Source organism: Cupressus sempervirens, chromosome 5 (assembly GCF_028749045.1).
Source record: "Cupressus sempervirens isolate cs-2001-9-10 chromosome 5, ASM2874904v1, whole genome shotgun sequence".
Lineage (NCBI taxonomy): Eukaryota > Viridiplantae > Streptophyta > Pinopsida > Cupressales > Cupressaceae > Cupressus > Cupressus sempervirens.
In genome coordinates, this window is record NC_143122.1 from 709,070,318 (window position 1) to 709,083,014 (window position 12,697).

General features: G+C 37.2%; 1 long non-coding RNA gene across 1 annotated transcript in view; it reads right to left on the reverse strand.

The window, feature by feature from the left end:
- LOC149557957 (uncharacterized) overlaps positions 1-12,697 on the reverse strand; it is a 133,802-nt gene that overhangs the window by 20,065 nt on the left and 101,040 nt on the right. Inside the window, exon 4 of the long non-coding RNA XR_016352426.1 lies at positions 1,262-1,339. This is a non-coding gene — a long non-coding RNA (uncharacterized LOC149557957). The remainder of the gene's footprint in view (positions 1-1,261; positions 1,340-12,697) is intronic.

Below are 12,697 nucleotides of genomic sequence, written 5' to 3' on the forward strand. Positions count from 1 at the left end.
TGTTATGTGGCAAAAAAAGATCTATCCTATTATAGTTAGTCACAGTTAGTGTATTCTATTTTGTTAATTTGTCTTGGATATTTTGTAATTGTCGTCTGGAGACGACGGGATGATGTTGTCAGTAAATTCTATATTGTAGCCAACAGGGAGAATTATATCCGAACAAGTGCATGACAATTGAGTCACCCCTTCGGAAAGGTATATGTACACCATCCAGAATAGACTTTGAATCATAATTTTGGAATTCTTGTAATAAGCATATTGTGTATATGAATAAAGTATCTATTCTGCGTTATATCTTACTATACTACATATGTTAAGTATTCTTTTACCCTGTACGGTAAACAGTATCTAAATCAGCTAGATACATTCATACAGATGAGTCATGAAAATGCAATGAACAGCAACTTGCTGTCCTAATGACCCATATATACCAATATAGTTGGCTGGTTCACACATTTATATCTATCCAAAACTACACTATGTTGTTGATAATAGAGAAAGAAAGTCATGCATGCATGCAATTACCCTAACCAAACACTCATGCTTATACATATCACCCATGAAATATTCTTCAAGTAAAGCTGACTGCCCCATGAAGCATACATACAAACATGTTTGGCTACTTAGACTACTTGCCTACATCTCTAATTGACTTGCTCTATTATCCTTGTTGTTTAATGATTTACCAAGCTCACGAGTCATCACATCGCTAAGTGAGACAAAACAATCCTACATACCAACATGCGCCATTGTTCCTATCAACCTATTGCTATAAACATAACTCCTAATGATGAGAGGGAGCCTATCTCATCATTACCAATCATGCATTTACCATCATGTTGAGAGACATAATCACACATGCTCGAATGCTTTAAATGACTCCAAGCCCAATGGAAGTGTGAAGGCTATTGGATTTTTTGTCTAGTAGGCAAACACCCTGTAGAGGTCGCCAATTTGTTATCTATTTGACCTACCAGCTCAAACAGAAAAAAGTCATGCTGCTGAAAATGACTAATTAAGTATGGTCAAAGCATAATATTATGCAAACACTTAATCATTTTTATCATATCTCATGAAGTAAAACAAGTACCATAAACTTTTCTAAAAATGTAATTTTATTCATTAAATGTCCATAATGTTCCACACAAGTTGTGAAACTGACTAGTAAAAGAAAATAAATCAAAGCCTGATTATGAACATAAATATAAATGTGGAAGAGAAAATATAAGTAAGAAGGGCCATGGGTGCCAGCTATTGCCTGGAATGACTAGTCCTGTTGCAAGTTGTCCATGCACTTGCTTTCGTTGTCCCACTTTCCATGCTTCCACTCCAACTCCTGCAAGTGCAAAAAATGGATTAGATCAAAACAATCTAAGCAATGACTGACAATCTCACCATCCTAACCCTCATTTGCATTTACATCCAAATCCAAGCCCTGATTTATTTTCTAAATGTTTGCGTCATGTGCAAAAAATGATCAATGTCACGTGGACATAATATGTGGCTCCCACAAGGGTTTGAGCCTAGCATATGATTGATCAATTAATATCAGATAAAGCAAGGAAAGTACATAATATCAAAGGGACATGCATTTACTATGCATGAAACCTTTTATTATATCAAAGGTTGCAGTAATAAATCAGCCAACTGTTTAAGGGACGAATGACCACTAATTTGAAACCATACAGTTAAACTTAATCAAGGATGTGGTGATATAAAAGTGATCAACAGGAAGAGTGAGGAATGCTACAAAAAGGGTTGCAAGAGCTATGGAGTTTTCAGCTTTCAACGGAATTTGTCAACTGGCAAGATTAATAATCTATCAACTAAAATTGTGAATGACAGGTAGAATTCAAGGAAAAGATGTTACGGATCACATTTTAATGTCGAAGCCTACTTCCAGAAAACAAGAAATGTTTCTATGAGAAGAATCAATATGGTTAAGGAAAAAATGGTATGTTCTATGATGCTGATGTAAATTTTCAGAACAACCAATGCCACCTGAACCTGCCCAGAAATTGCAGAATTGAAACATTGAAGTACAGTGTAAAAGCTCACAGTTTCTTTTGGAGGTCAGTAAGTAAATGAAGACATAATAACACATGTTATCTATGTTACTAACCTTCAAGGAAAAGATAATAATATTTCAAATTACAAATTATTCTGAGATGAACACTGTGAAATTGAATACTCCAGTCCATTTCCAGTAGATATTAAGGTATCAATATCATAATATTGGTTCATTTTCAACAAGATAAGCATCAAAGGAAATTTCAGAGATATCTTAAATTGAATGACAAGGGTATATATACAAAAGGTATGAACTAACAAATGCCGATAAGCTTGTTTGTATAACCAGCATAATGAAAACATATAATGTGAGGTAATTCAAATGGCCTCAAAGTGTCAAAGAAACATACTTTTCAGCCTACAAGAACAAGTAAAAGAATCAATGATACCGAAAATGAGTCTACAGAAGAAAATATCATGAACTTTTTCAAAGTGTGTGCCTTGTGATCAAATCTAAATGTTATGCCAGTAGTACTGAAATTAGAGGTACCACCATTGCAATACAAAAAATGTTATGCTTGAGTCCAAAATGGTGGATAGTTACAGCAAAATATGGTGTATGAAAATGTAAATAGAAGTAATGTGTATTCAGAACAAAGGAAAGCAAAGTTACAACAATAAATTTCTTTTATGGCTCTCATTCACTAATTTGCAAATACCCAGCTCGAATAAGAGCTTCAGTAGAGGTAAAATCCTACTTTGTTAATGGATATTTTAAAGACACTCAGAAATGATGGTAAATGGAAGCAAAAGGAATGAAATCTATTGATGAAAACAAATATCCATAGCAATGAGTAAATGTGCAGTTTTGACGTAAGTGGAACACGTCCTGCTGAAAATATCTCTTCAAAATGGAGTTTTCTGAAAACCGTTAATAGGTTTCTGAAGGAAAACACAAGAGAATTCCATGTTGGAATTTCAGAAGCAGATCTATAGGATGCCGCCATTAGAAGAAATGGAAATGATGCAAGTGAGAAAAGGCCACAGAGATATGGCCGTGTGATAGAGGGAAAAGCAAACTCTCATGTTCGAAAAAACAAATAAAAACCCCTTGTTGGAGTATTCAAACACAAAATTTATGAGAAGGGTACGGGTTGAGAATTCCTACAAAACCCATAAGTTTGAATAAGTTGGAAATAATGTTTTCAAAGCAAAAAAGAAACAAACAAACCCTCAAAATAACCTGAGCCAAGCCTTTGTATAGAGAATCATTTGCAAAAAATATGTATTAGAGCCAACATTGAACGCAAGAAGTGTTACAAACTGTGTACAACTAATATCATCATAGACGTGAGTAAATAAGGAGAGATCTAAATTCACTTGCAACAACAGATACCTATGAGAAATAAAAAAAGAATGACGAAGAATCTTCATTTTTCTTCAAGATTTGACCAAGAATGTGCAGAGAAAAGCCGAGAATGCCCAGGTTTCCTTCGAAATGGCAGTAAAAATGCCTCGGAATACCAAGAATGGCAAGGGAGATGAAGAAAGGGAGTAGAATTGTCTGCTAAAGATGATCTGAACAATAAAAGGTCACACCCAAAACCGTGTGGAAGCTGCATTTTTTCCTCAAACCCTAGCAATGGCTTTCCTGGCTCTTGAATTCTCCAGATTTGTGGCAGAAATGAAATGAATTAAGGAAAAAGTGCCAATGTATATGCTTCTAAAACAAGTTTGATGATTTTTTGGAGTCCACTTGTTATTTTTGTGGCATTTTTATTCCTCTTATAATATCATGTCGTGTTGATGATTAGGTCTAAGAATAGCACTTGTTAAAATAAAGTATTTGCATATTATTTGTAATATAAAATAAAGGTATTTAATGGTACTTGTAAGCCAATTTTTATTTTTATTTTTCCTAATGCAAATCTTTATTCTAAATGCAATGTGTGTCTTTGTTGTGAAGAGTCTGATGGAACCCAAAATTTAGGGCATCCACTTGAAGCGCATTTTCTATTTTATATTTATTTCTTTCATAAATTTATCATTGAAAACTAAAGTTCTGCAAGGGCAAATCTGTGATTAATATGCACAGCAGCATGGAGGTTTGAAGTATGTGCAGTTTGATAATACTGCAGCAGTAAGGTAAAGAGAGTATCTCACTGGGTCAGAGCGAGCGAAAAGGACTGGTGCTGATGGTCTTCGTTTAAAAGAAGGCATTCACATTAACAAGGGATTGCTAGCAATTAGGAATGTTATTAGTGCACTTGGAGATGAAAAGAAGCGCAAAGGAGGAGTTCATGTTCCTTATAGAGACAATAAACTGACTCGCCTCTTGCAGAATTCTCTAGGGGGGGAACAACAGAACTGTGATGATAGCTTGTGTCAGTCCAGCAGATATAAATGCAGAGGAAACTCTCAACACTCTTAAGTATGCTAATCAGGCTCATAATATTCAGAATAAGCCAATTGTAAATCGTGATCCAATGGTCAATGATATTCGATGAATGTGTCAGCAACTTGAATATTTGAAATCTATATTGCTCTGTGCTCGTGCTAGAGGAGGTGTTACATCTAATGAAGCGCAGGTATTAAAGAAAAAGATATCATGGCTCGAAGCTAGCAATGCAGAACTGTACCAGGAACTCCAGGAGTGTCATAATAAATCTTTTATTCTAGTACAGCATGCTATGGAAGCTGAGGTTGAAAGAAGTAAATTAAGTCTAAAACTCGAGTTATTACGCACTGGAAAATCATGGAAAGAAATTGATAAATATCAATGATGTCCAGGTCGTGGATTTGCCAAAAAGTTGCTTACCAAAGATACGCTATTTAGAAACTGAAATCCAGAATTTGCAGTCAATCAATTCTCTTGCAGTTGAATCTGGTGTCATCTGATAGACATTTCACAGATGGTCCACAGCTTATGGAAATGGGAAGAATGGCATATCGCAGATTTTTCGAAGGATCATGTACATGATCATGAAGGCTCCAGTGTTAACTCTTCACCAACCCGCTTGTAACTGTTTTGCGATATGTGACTGATGATGTTGTATGTTTTGTTTTGCAGCGCTGAGTTCGTGGGAGAATATTGAGACCTTCCTGCAGCAACGATATTCAGTTGAATAATGCTTTATATCCCACGCATCCCCAGTTCAGTAAGCACATCAAACTTATACGTGGAGGATGAAGAAATCTGCCCGTGCATGAATGGAGAGGCAGATGGTGTGAAATGAATAATCTAGGGAATTATCTGGAAACTTAGTGTGTACGCGAATGATTTTCAGGAGGAGATTGCGATTGGATGAAGAATTAGCACAGTGGAATTAGAATGATGAGCGCCAGAATGAGGATGGTCGTATCTTCATCGATTTGATAAAAATTGAGGGTTGCATGCTCGCCATTAATAATTGGGTCTAGATTCCCTGTACACACACCTTATCATGGTCAGGAAGTTGAGATACGATGGGCAGTGACAGATTCCGAATACATTCACATCATCATTCATAAATATTTATGTGCAGCAAATATTACTTCCTCTATTGTGTTGTGTGTATCGCAAGAAGGAATTTATAGTTCAGACATTACTCATACTATGCGATGACATGCCCTGTATCATACAGTTAATCCAAACACATAAAGGAAATTATTAATTATTGGCTTTCATTCCTAATACCGGGCTATATTACAAGTAGTTCTGAGAACTCACCGATCAGTTATTTGTTATGAAAAGTTGTGACTGTTTTGGAAAAGGGCATAGTGTATTTTCGTTGTCTATAAATATATGATGTCAAACTCAGCAAGACACAATTTAAGATATATATTACTTTTTTTAAAAGTTCTGCACATTCTGAAGCAAGTAGGTTATCAGATCCATCTTCTGAAAAAGATTGGAGTCGAACAAAGCTCCTGCATATTGAGGGTGTTGGACATATATTTTAATTATAGTGAGAAATTGTGTTGGATAGAGCGTCAAAATACTGGATGTCTTCAACATGACTTTCTTGTTGTAAAATCAGTAAGTTTCATTTGCATTAGAGTTAAATGTTATATAGTTCATCTTTTGTGAGTCATTTTATTTCTTATAAATAATTCATTATCACAATAAGCAAGTTGAATAGTTCTCTGTTATTTGAGCTTGATCAATACAAACACAATAAAATAAAATTCTTTTCATATTTGTACCTATTCTGTCCTTTTGTAGGTTAAAATATTATAGGCTAGTTTAAATACACAAAAAGTGAAATAATTCGACACGTCATGATAACTGAATTGTTTACAAATATTCTATATCACAAAATTGTATGTGAAAACGTATACTATTGACTCTATTGCACATTTGAAATTTGGCACTAATCATTTGATTATTCATGTTTCTCAATTCATGTGTTGGCGATTTTTCTTAATCTATTTTCTCGAAGGGTTTGATACTTACCTGTTTTAGTAATTCATCTTAAATTTTCTTTTCAGCAATTCACAAAACTATAGGAAATTATCTTTGTATTATAATTTAATCATTGTCAATCATCTTGGATCCAAGCTTTGCTGTCCAAGAATCGGGTGTATAGGCCTTGGTTTAGCGGAGCCAAAAGCGCAGAGGATTTAAGTCAATTTGACTGATCCTGTCAAGTTGGCTAGAATCGATTAGATATCCCAACATCGAGCGGGCAAGGCTCGTAGGTTTCTAATCAACAATTTTGATAACCAACAAAGTCAATTAAGATAAAGTTGTCATTATGCTTTCACTTGGCAGTTCAAATTAGTTTGGAGACATGTGGAGGGATTAGAGGAGTTTGTAGGTCGAATTTGACCTTGTCTTGACAGCTGAGAAGCCTTTATGGCCAATTAGAGCATTTTGTGGGCAGTTTTGAGTGAGTCATAGGTGTTATTATGACTTAGTGGAGTGTTTTTAATGGTTTGACTTTATTATCGAAGGTTATAGGTCCTCTTTTTCTAGTTATTTTCATGAATCCGACCCAAGGTTGTTTGGGGGGTTGTACTTAGTGACTTTTCAGTCATTATGGTATGGAGTTTTTATTATTGAGGGAGAAGGACTTTGTGATTTTTCTGATCCTTTGTCTTTTGGCATTACTTTTTTGTTACTCAATTTTTGAAGTGAATATATTTGAAGACCTATCATTTGCAGAATATCAAATCTTGACCTACTTGTAGTTGTTGTGTAGTTGCATAAAGTGATTCATAAGGTGTTTTAGGGAGTCCTAAAACAAAATCCATACTCAAGCACTCCCATGGTCTTTGTGGTATGGTGAGTGATTGGTACAACCCTACATTCCTGCTATGTCCTTTGGCCCTCTGACACACATGACATTGTTCCACAAACCTCCTTACATCAGTCTGCAACCTAAGCCAATGATAGTACCTAGTGACTTGTTCAAGTGTCTTCTCTACTCCAAAATGTCCCCCTAAACTACCTTGATGCTTTTCCTTGATTATGTTCTCCCTCATGGAACATTGTTGAATGCACAATAGGTGTCCTTTGAATAGTAAACCTTCCTACAGCATGTAATCAGTAAAATCATCTTTAAAATCCTGCTTGAATTTCTCACATACATCATAGGCTTCTTTGAAGTCTTTACCCTCCTTGTAGAGATTTCTTAGATCCTCCATTCCCACACTCTGCAATTGTATCTCTTGTATGGCTAGTACTCTTCTACTAAGAGCATCAGCAACCTTGTTGCTCACACCTTTCTTGTGCTTGATCACAAAGGTAAATGCCTGCAAATATTCCACCCACTTGAGGTGTCTCTAATTTAGTTTCTCCTGTCCATTCAAGAAGCTAAGGGCATGGTTGTCTATATATACCACAAACTCTTTTGGTAAGAGGTAGTGCCTCCACTTTTTCGAGGCTTGGACCATTGCATATAACTCAAGGTCATAAGTGGAGTATCTTTGTTTTGCCTCATTCAACTTTTAAGAGAAGAATGCAATAGGGTGTCCTTCTTGACTTAGTACTACCCCAATGGCTAGCTTACTAACATCACACTCTACAAAAAAGAGTTGATTGAAGTCTAGAAACCTTAGGGTACTAAGGGCTGCAATCCTCTTTTTAAAAAGCTCAAACCCCTTATCTGCTGCCTCTATCCACTTGAATTGACATTTCATACCTCCTTTTATAGTGTTAAAAATAGGTGCACATACATGATTGAATCCTCTCACAAACTTTCTATACTAAGATGCCAACCCATGAAAACTCGTAACATCTCCTATGCATTTAGGTCTTGGCCACTCCAATATGGACTTGACCTTATTAGGATCCATTTTTATAAGCCCATTGGAAACAATAAACCCAAGATATACTAAATCAGTTTTTAGCAACTCACATTTTTCTTGATTAATCATCAACTTCTCTTGATGTAGCCTCCTCAAGACCATCTCCAAGTGCTTCATATGCTCCTCCTTGGACCTGCTAAAGATTAAAATGTCATCCAAATACACAATAACAAACTTACCTACGAAATCTTCTAGCACCTCATTCATTAGTCTCATGAAGGTACTTGGCGCATTTGTCAAGCCAAAGGGCATTACTATCCACTCATACAGCCCTTCATTTGTCTTGAAGGTTGTCTTCAATTCATCACCAGGCCTAATTCTAATTTGGTAATACCCTGATTTCAAATCCACCTTGGAGAAGTAGCAAGAGACTCCCAAATTATCTAACAAATCCTCAATTCTTGACATAGAGAATCTATATCCGATGGTGATCTTGTCGATTTCCCTGGAGTCAGTACACATCCTCCATTTACCATCTTTCTTAGATGCAAGGATAGTTGGTACAGCACAAGAGCGCAAGCTCTTCCTTATTGGCCTTTTTCCAACAAATCTTGTATTTGTTTTGCAATCTTAGCATTCTTACTTGGAGTCATCTTGTAAGCTGCCTTGTTAAGTAGATTTTCCAATGGTATCAAGTTGACTTGCCTCTCTCATAGGTGGTAATGCACTAGGTAGCCCATTGTCCACTATTTCATGGTACTTCTCTAACAACTGCTGCACTTTATAGAGGTACATGGACCTTCTCCTTAATTTTTGTTGCCCCACTTTTCACCGTGTAACCATTTTGCAAAAGTGGAGAATTTTGTGTCTTAGTAAAGCTTAGGTATGTCCGAGTCTAGTTTTAAGTTCCCTTAGGTGTCAAGAGTCTTCATCGGATTTTTCATCTTTCCCTTCCCCCACATTTCATAGCCAAGTGGTTTTCCTTTATGTTGTGAGTCTTAAGGGTAGCTTACTACCTAATCCAATGGAGATCCTTGCAACATGCAAAAATTATTCACAAAGTTGAGCTTGCTCGCGGCTTACCATATTTTCCATGAAAAGAAGAAGCTTGCGGAAAATTGAACTTCACCTTCTCCTCAGCGAGTTTTCAACCCATGAAGGCGATTCCCCGCAGACAGCACCAAATGATGCATATGGGTTACAATGAGAGGAAGATAAAGTGCCTCGTGATGGATTTTTGTTGCCTTTATGATTATCTACCTTAATAGGTATTAAAAACTTATTACAGCTCTCAGAATTCTCTTTGGCGGAAAAATGAAAATTGACTTCTCGGTGGGTTTTCAACCCATGAAGTCTGTTTTCCACAAGAGGCAATTTTAAAAGGAAATCAACAAAAGGTGGGCTCCTAACGAAGTTTCGCACTCCTTATGGACATCTCCGAACTTAAAGAAAGAAATAAGTTAAAAGGTAGAGGTGAAAAGAGGCCTGGGCGGAGAAATGAAAACCGTCTTCTCCTCGATGGGTTTTCAACCCATGAGGACGATTTTTCACATTCAAAAGAAAATTAAGTTTGTAAGTGAATTGGACCCACATTTCACATGCAAAATACTTCGAGAGGATAATGGAAACAATCCAATTGTCACGGGAAAAAACCTATTAGGCAGGATTTGATCTGGTGGATATTATCTTACAGAGTACTCTGTTCATAACTTCCCCAAACTTAATGGGAAATGGGAAAGTGTGAAAGGATGGAAAGTTACCGTTGGGCCAACGGAACAGTGAAAGGACATCGAGTTATCCATTAAGAACCTCGCATTTACAGTTTCAACGGATTTATCCTTTAATTCATTCGTGCGGCGTGAATCCTGAAGATTGAGTGAATTGAGACTCCTATATAGATGGAAACATAACAATTATTCGAACTGCCGCTCTTTCTTGAACTATTATTCTGTTAAATTGTACAAGTTTTTCAAATGGCATGTATTTGTGAATTCAATATCATGTTCTTCTAGATTTGAAATTCAATTCATTTCATTCTCAAACAAAATGGCAACTAGGTTTGCGGGTTTTGATGGGTTGAATGGAATCAAGTCCACATTGCAGAATTTCACGGATACTTCACTCCGTTTTTATGATATTCAAGATCTTCAAAAGAGGGTGAAATTGGAGCTGATTCATCCCATAACTGAGAAGCTCTGAGGATGTCGGCTAGTGGAAGCAGCTAGTTTCCCAATGGCAGTCCAAGCTCCAAAATTGATTTATGAATGCATAAATCGCTACAATCCGGATACCAAGCAGATCATATTACCTAATGATACAGTGTTGATCTCCATTGATAGACAAACAATGGTGAATTGCCTACGAATTCTAGAGCGAGGGGAGTTTTCAGATTTGACAATTGGTGGAGCCGTCTCTGACTTTTCCGCAAAGAAGATGGTCTAGAGAAAGGAGATTATGCAAACATGGTTTCAAAAGCCGCAGAGCACAAGGTGTAAGGTCCCTAAGACCCTTTTTGGTACTAATCTCAAACTTGAGATTGTAGACATTCTGGTTCTCTTGCACAGACTGAAAGGCGAGGTAGAAGCTCTAAATTTCATTGAACAATATTTCTTTTTGGTGCAAGTTATTTGTTCTGATACTCAATATATTGACTGGGCTCATGAGGTAAGTTAAAATCTTTCCAATGCTCTTAGCACCACGAAGTTCTACAACACCTTCTATATGTCTTCTTTTCTGATTTACATGCTAGCTTCCCTACAGTTATGGCCGGGCCTCCCAAGGGTAGAAAATTTTCCTGATGATGTGAAGTGTTATGAGTTCTATCCATGTTTGCAGTTGGAAAACAGTTGTGCTGAATATATAAGGGTTAATGATGCATTTACCATGAGAATTTGTAGGGAGCTTCAAGGATGCCTGTAGAGGAGATTCAGTCCAGAAGAAATGGCGGAAATTAGTTAGTTTGGAAGCTATTTTATCCAATTCTCATCTTTCTCTTATTTACGTCTTGCAGCTTTTGATGGATTCCCCTTGAAGTTGTCGAGGTACCCGAGCAACATCATCATACTGATCAAGATAGTGAGGCAAGCTGTCCAAGTGAACGTGTTGAGTGGGAGTTTGAAGAAGGGGGGATATAAGTTCCCTATAAAGGTGGGAGCTTTCAGCTGTGATTCCCATTCAGATGCAAAGAACATGCTGAAAGCCTTTGAGATGAAATATAGATTGCATACGTACGAGGTCTTAAGACCCATGTTTGACCCAAATGGGTATGCATGAGAAGTATTGCAGATTGGGAGTGTGATCAAGCACATTACCACAGTCGAAGACTATTGGGCAGATTGTAAAGATGAATTTGAAAGTTGGGACCGTGCTTTCGCCAGATTAACAGTTGTTCAAGTTAAAATGTATCAAGTCAACCTTAATGCTAAAGGAATTGAAGATGATGGGCAAAATATGTATAGTAATACATATTTGACAAAGATAAGAAATACCCCTATTAGTTCAGAGCCTTATCAAGATGTTGGGGATGATTTAGATATTTTGATGGCCCGAATTATTCAAAGAACCGAGAAGTGGGTAGAGTGGACTATAGCGAGAAGAAGCCGACTCAAGCTACTTTAGCATCTACTCCTACCTCCTCACAAGCTGATACATCAGGTGTGACCCTTGCCATCACTCAAGGACCAGCTCAACCATCAGGTGGAGGTGATCAACCTCCAGACAAGAAAATCCCTTTGACAAGAACCTATCAAGATGGCTCTTCTCCAGTAATTGGTACTCAATTAGAAGCTAAGAAGAAAACAGAGGAGCCTTAAGACAGCACTGTCACTCCGGTTCCTTCACCTCATGGTAGCCCTGTTCCAACCACGAGTGCTACACTTCTCCAGCCAAGTAGCCCTCAAGTGCAAGTAGTCGATTTGTGAGATGGAGGAACCAGTGATAGTGAGTCCACTAAATCAGAAGAAGCAGCTAAGAATACTACAAAAATGGAGAAAGGTCAAGAGTCCTCAAAGCTTGTCTCTCAAGCTCAAAAGAATCCATTTTCCTCGACCGCGAAAGCAATTACTCCGGTTAAGAGGAAGTGTTCAGTATAGATTCACTCAGAACAGCATGTAAGGTGATAGGCACTGATTCTTGGTTGCAGAACACTCTGGAGAGAAAGAGAAAGAGGAAGGATGAAGGTGCTCCCAGTAAGGATACCTTATCTCTTGCAGTTCACTCAGGATCTGCATTGAGTAAGGTTAAGAAACAAAAGACCTTATCTATTCTGGGACAAGATCCAAAAATCGGGCACCTAACAATGGAGATTGCAAAACCCACCAAAGTTGGGAGAATCGAAGACATGTCTGCCAATGATTTCTCTGCTTTCAATAGATCTTGGGGAAGTCAAACATGATACCAAGGTCGACTTATGAAGTCAATCAACGAAGTAATTGAGAGACAGTTGGAGAGCCTC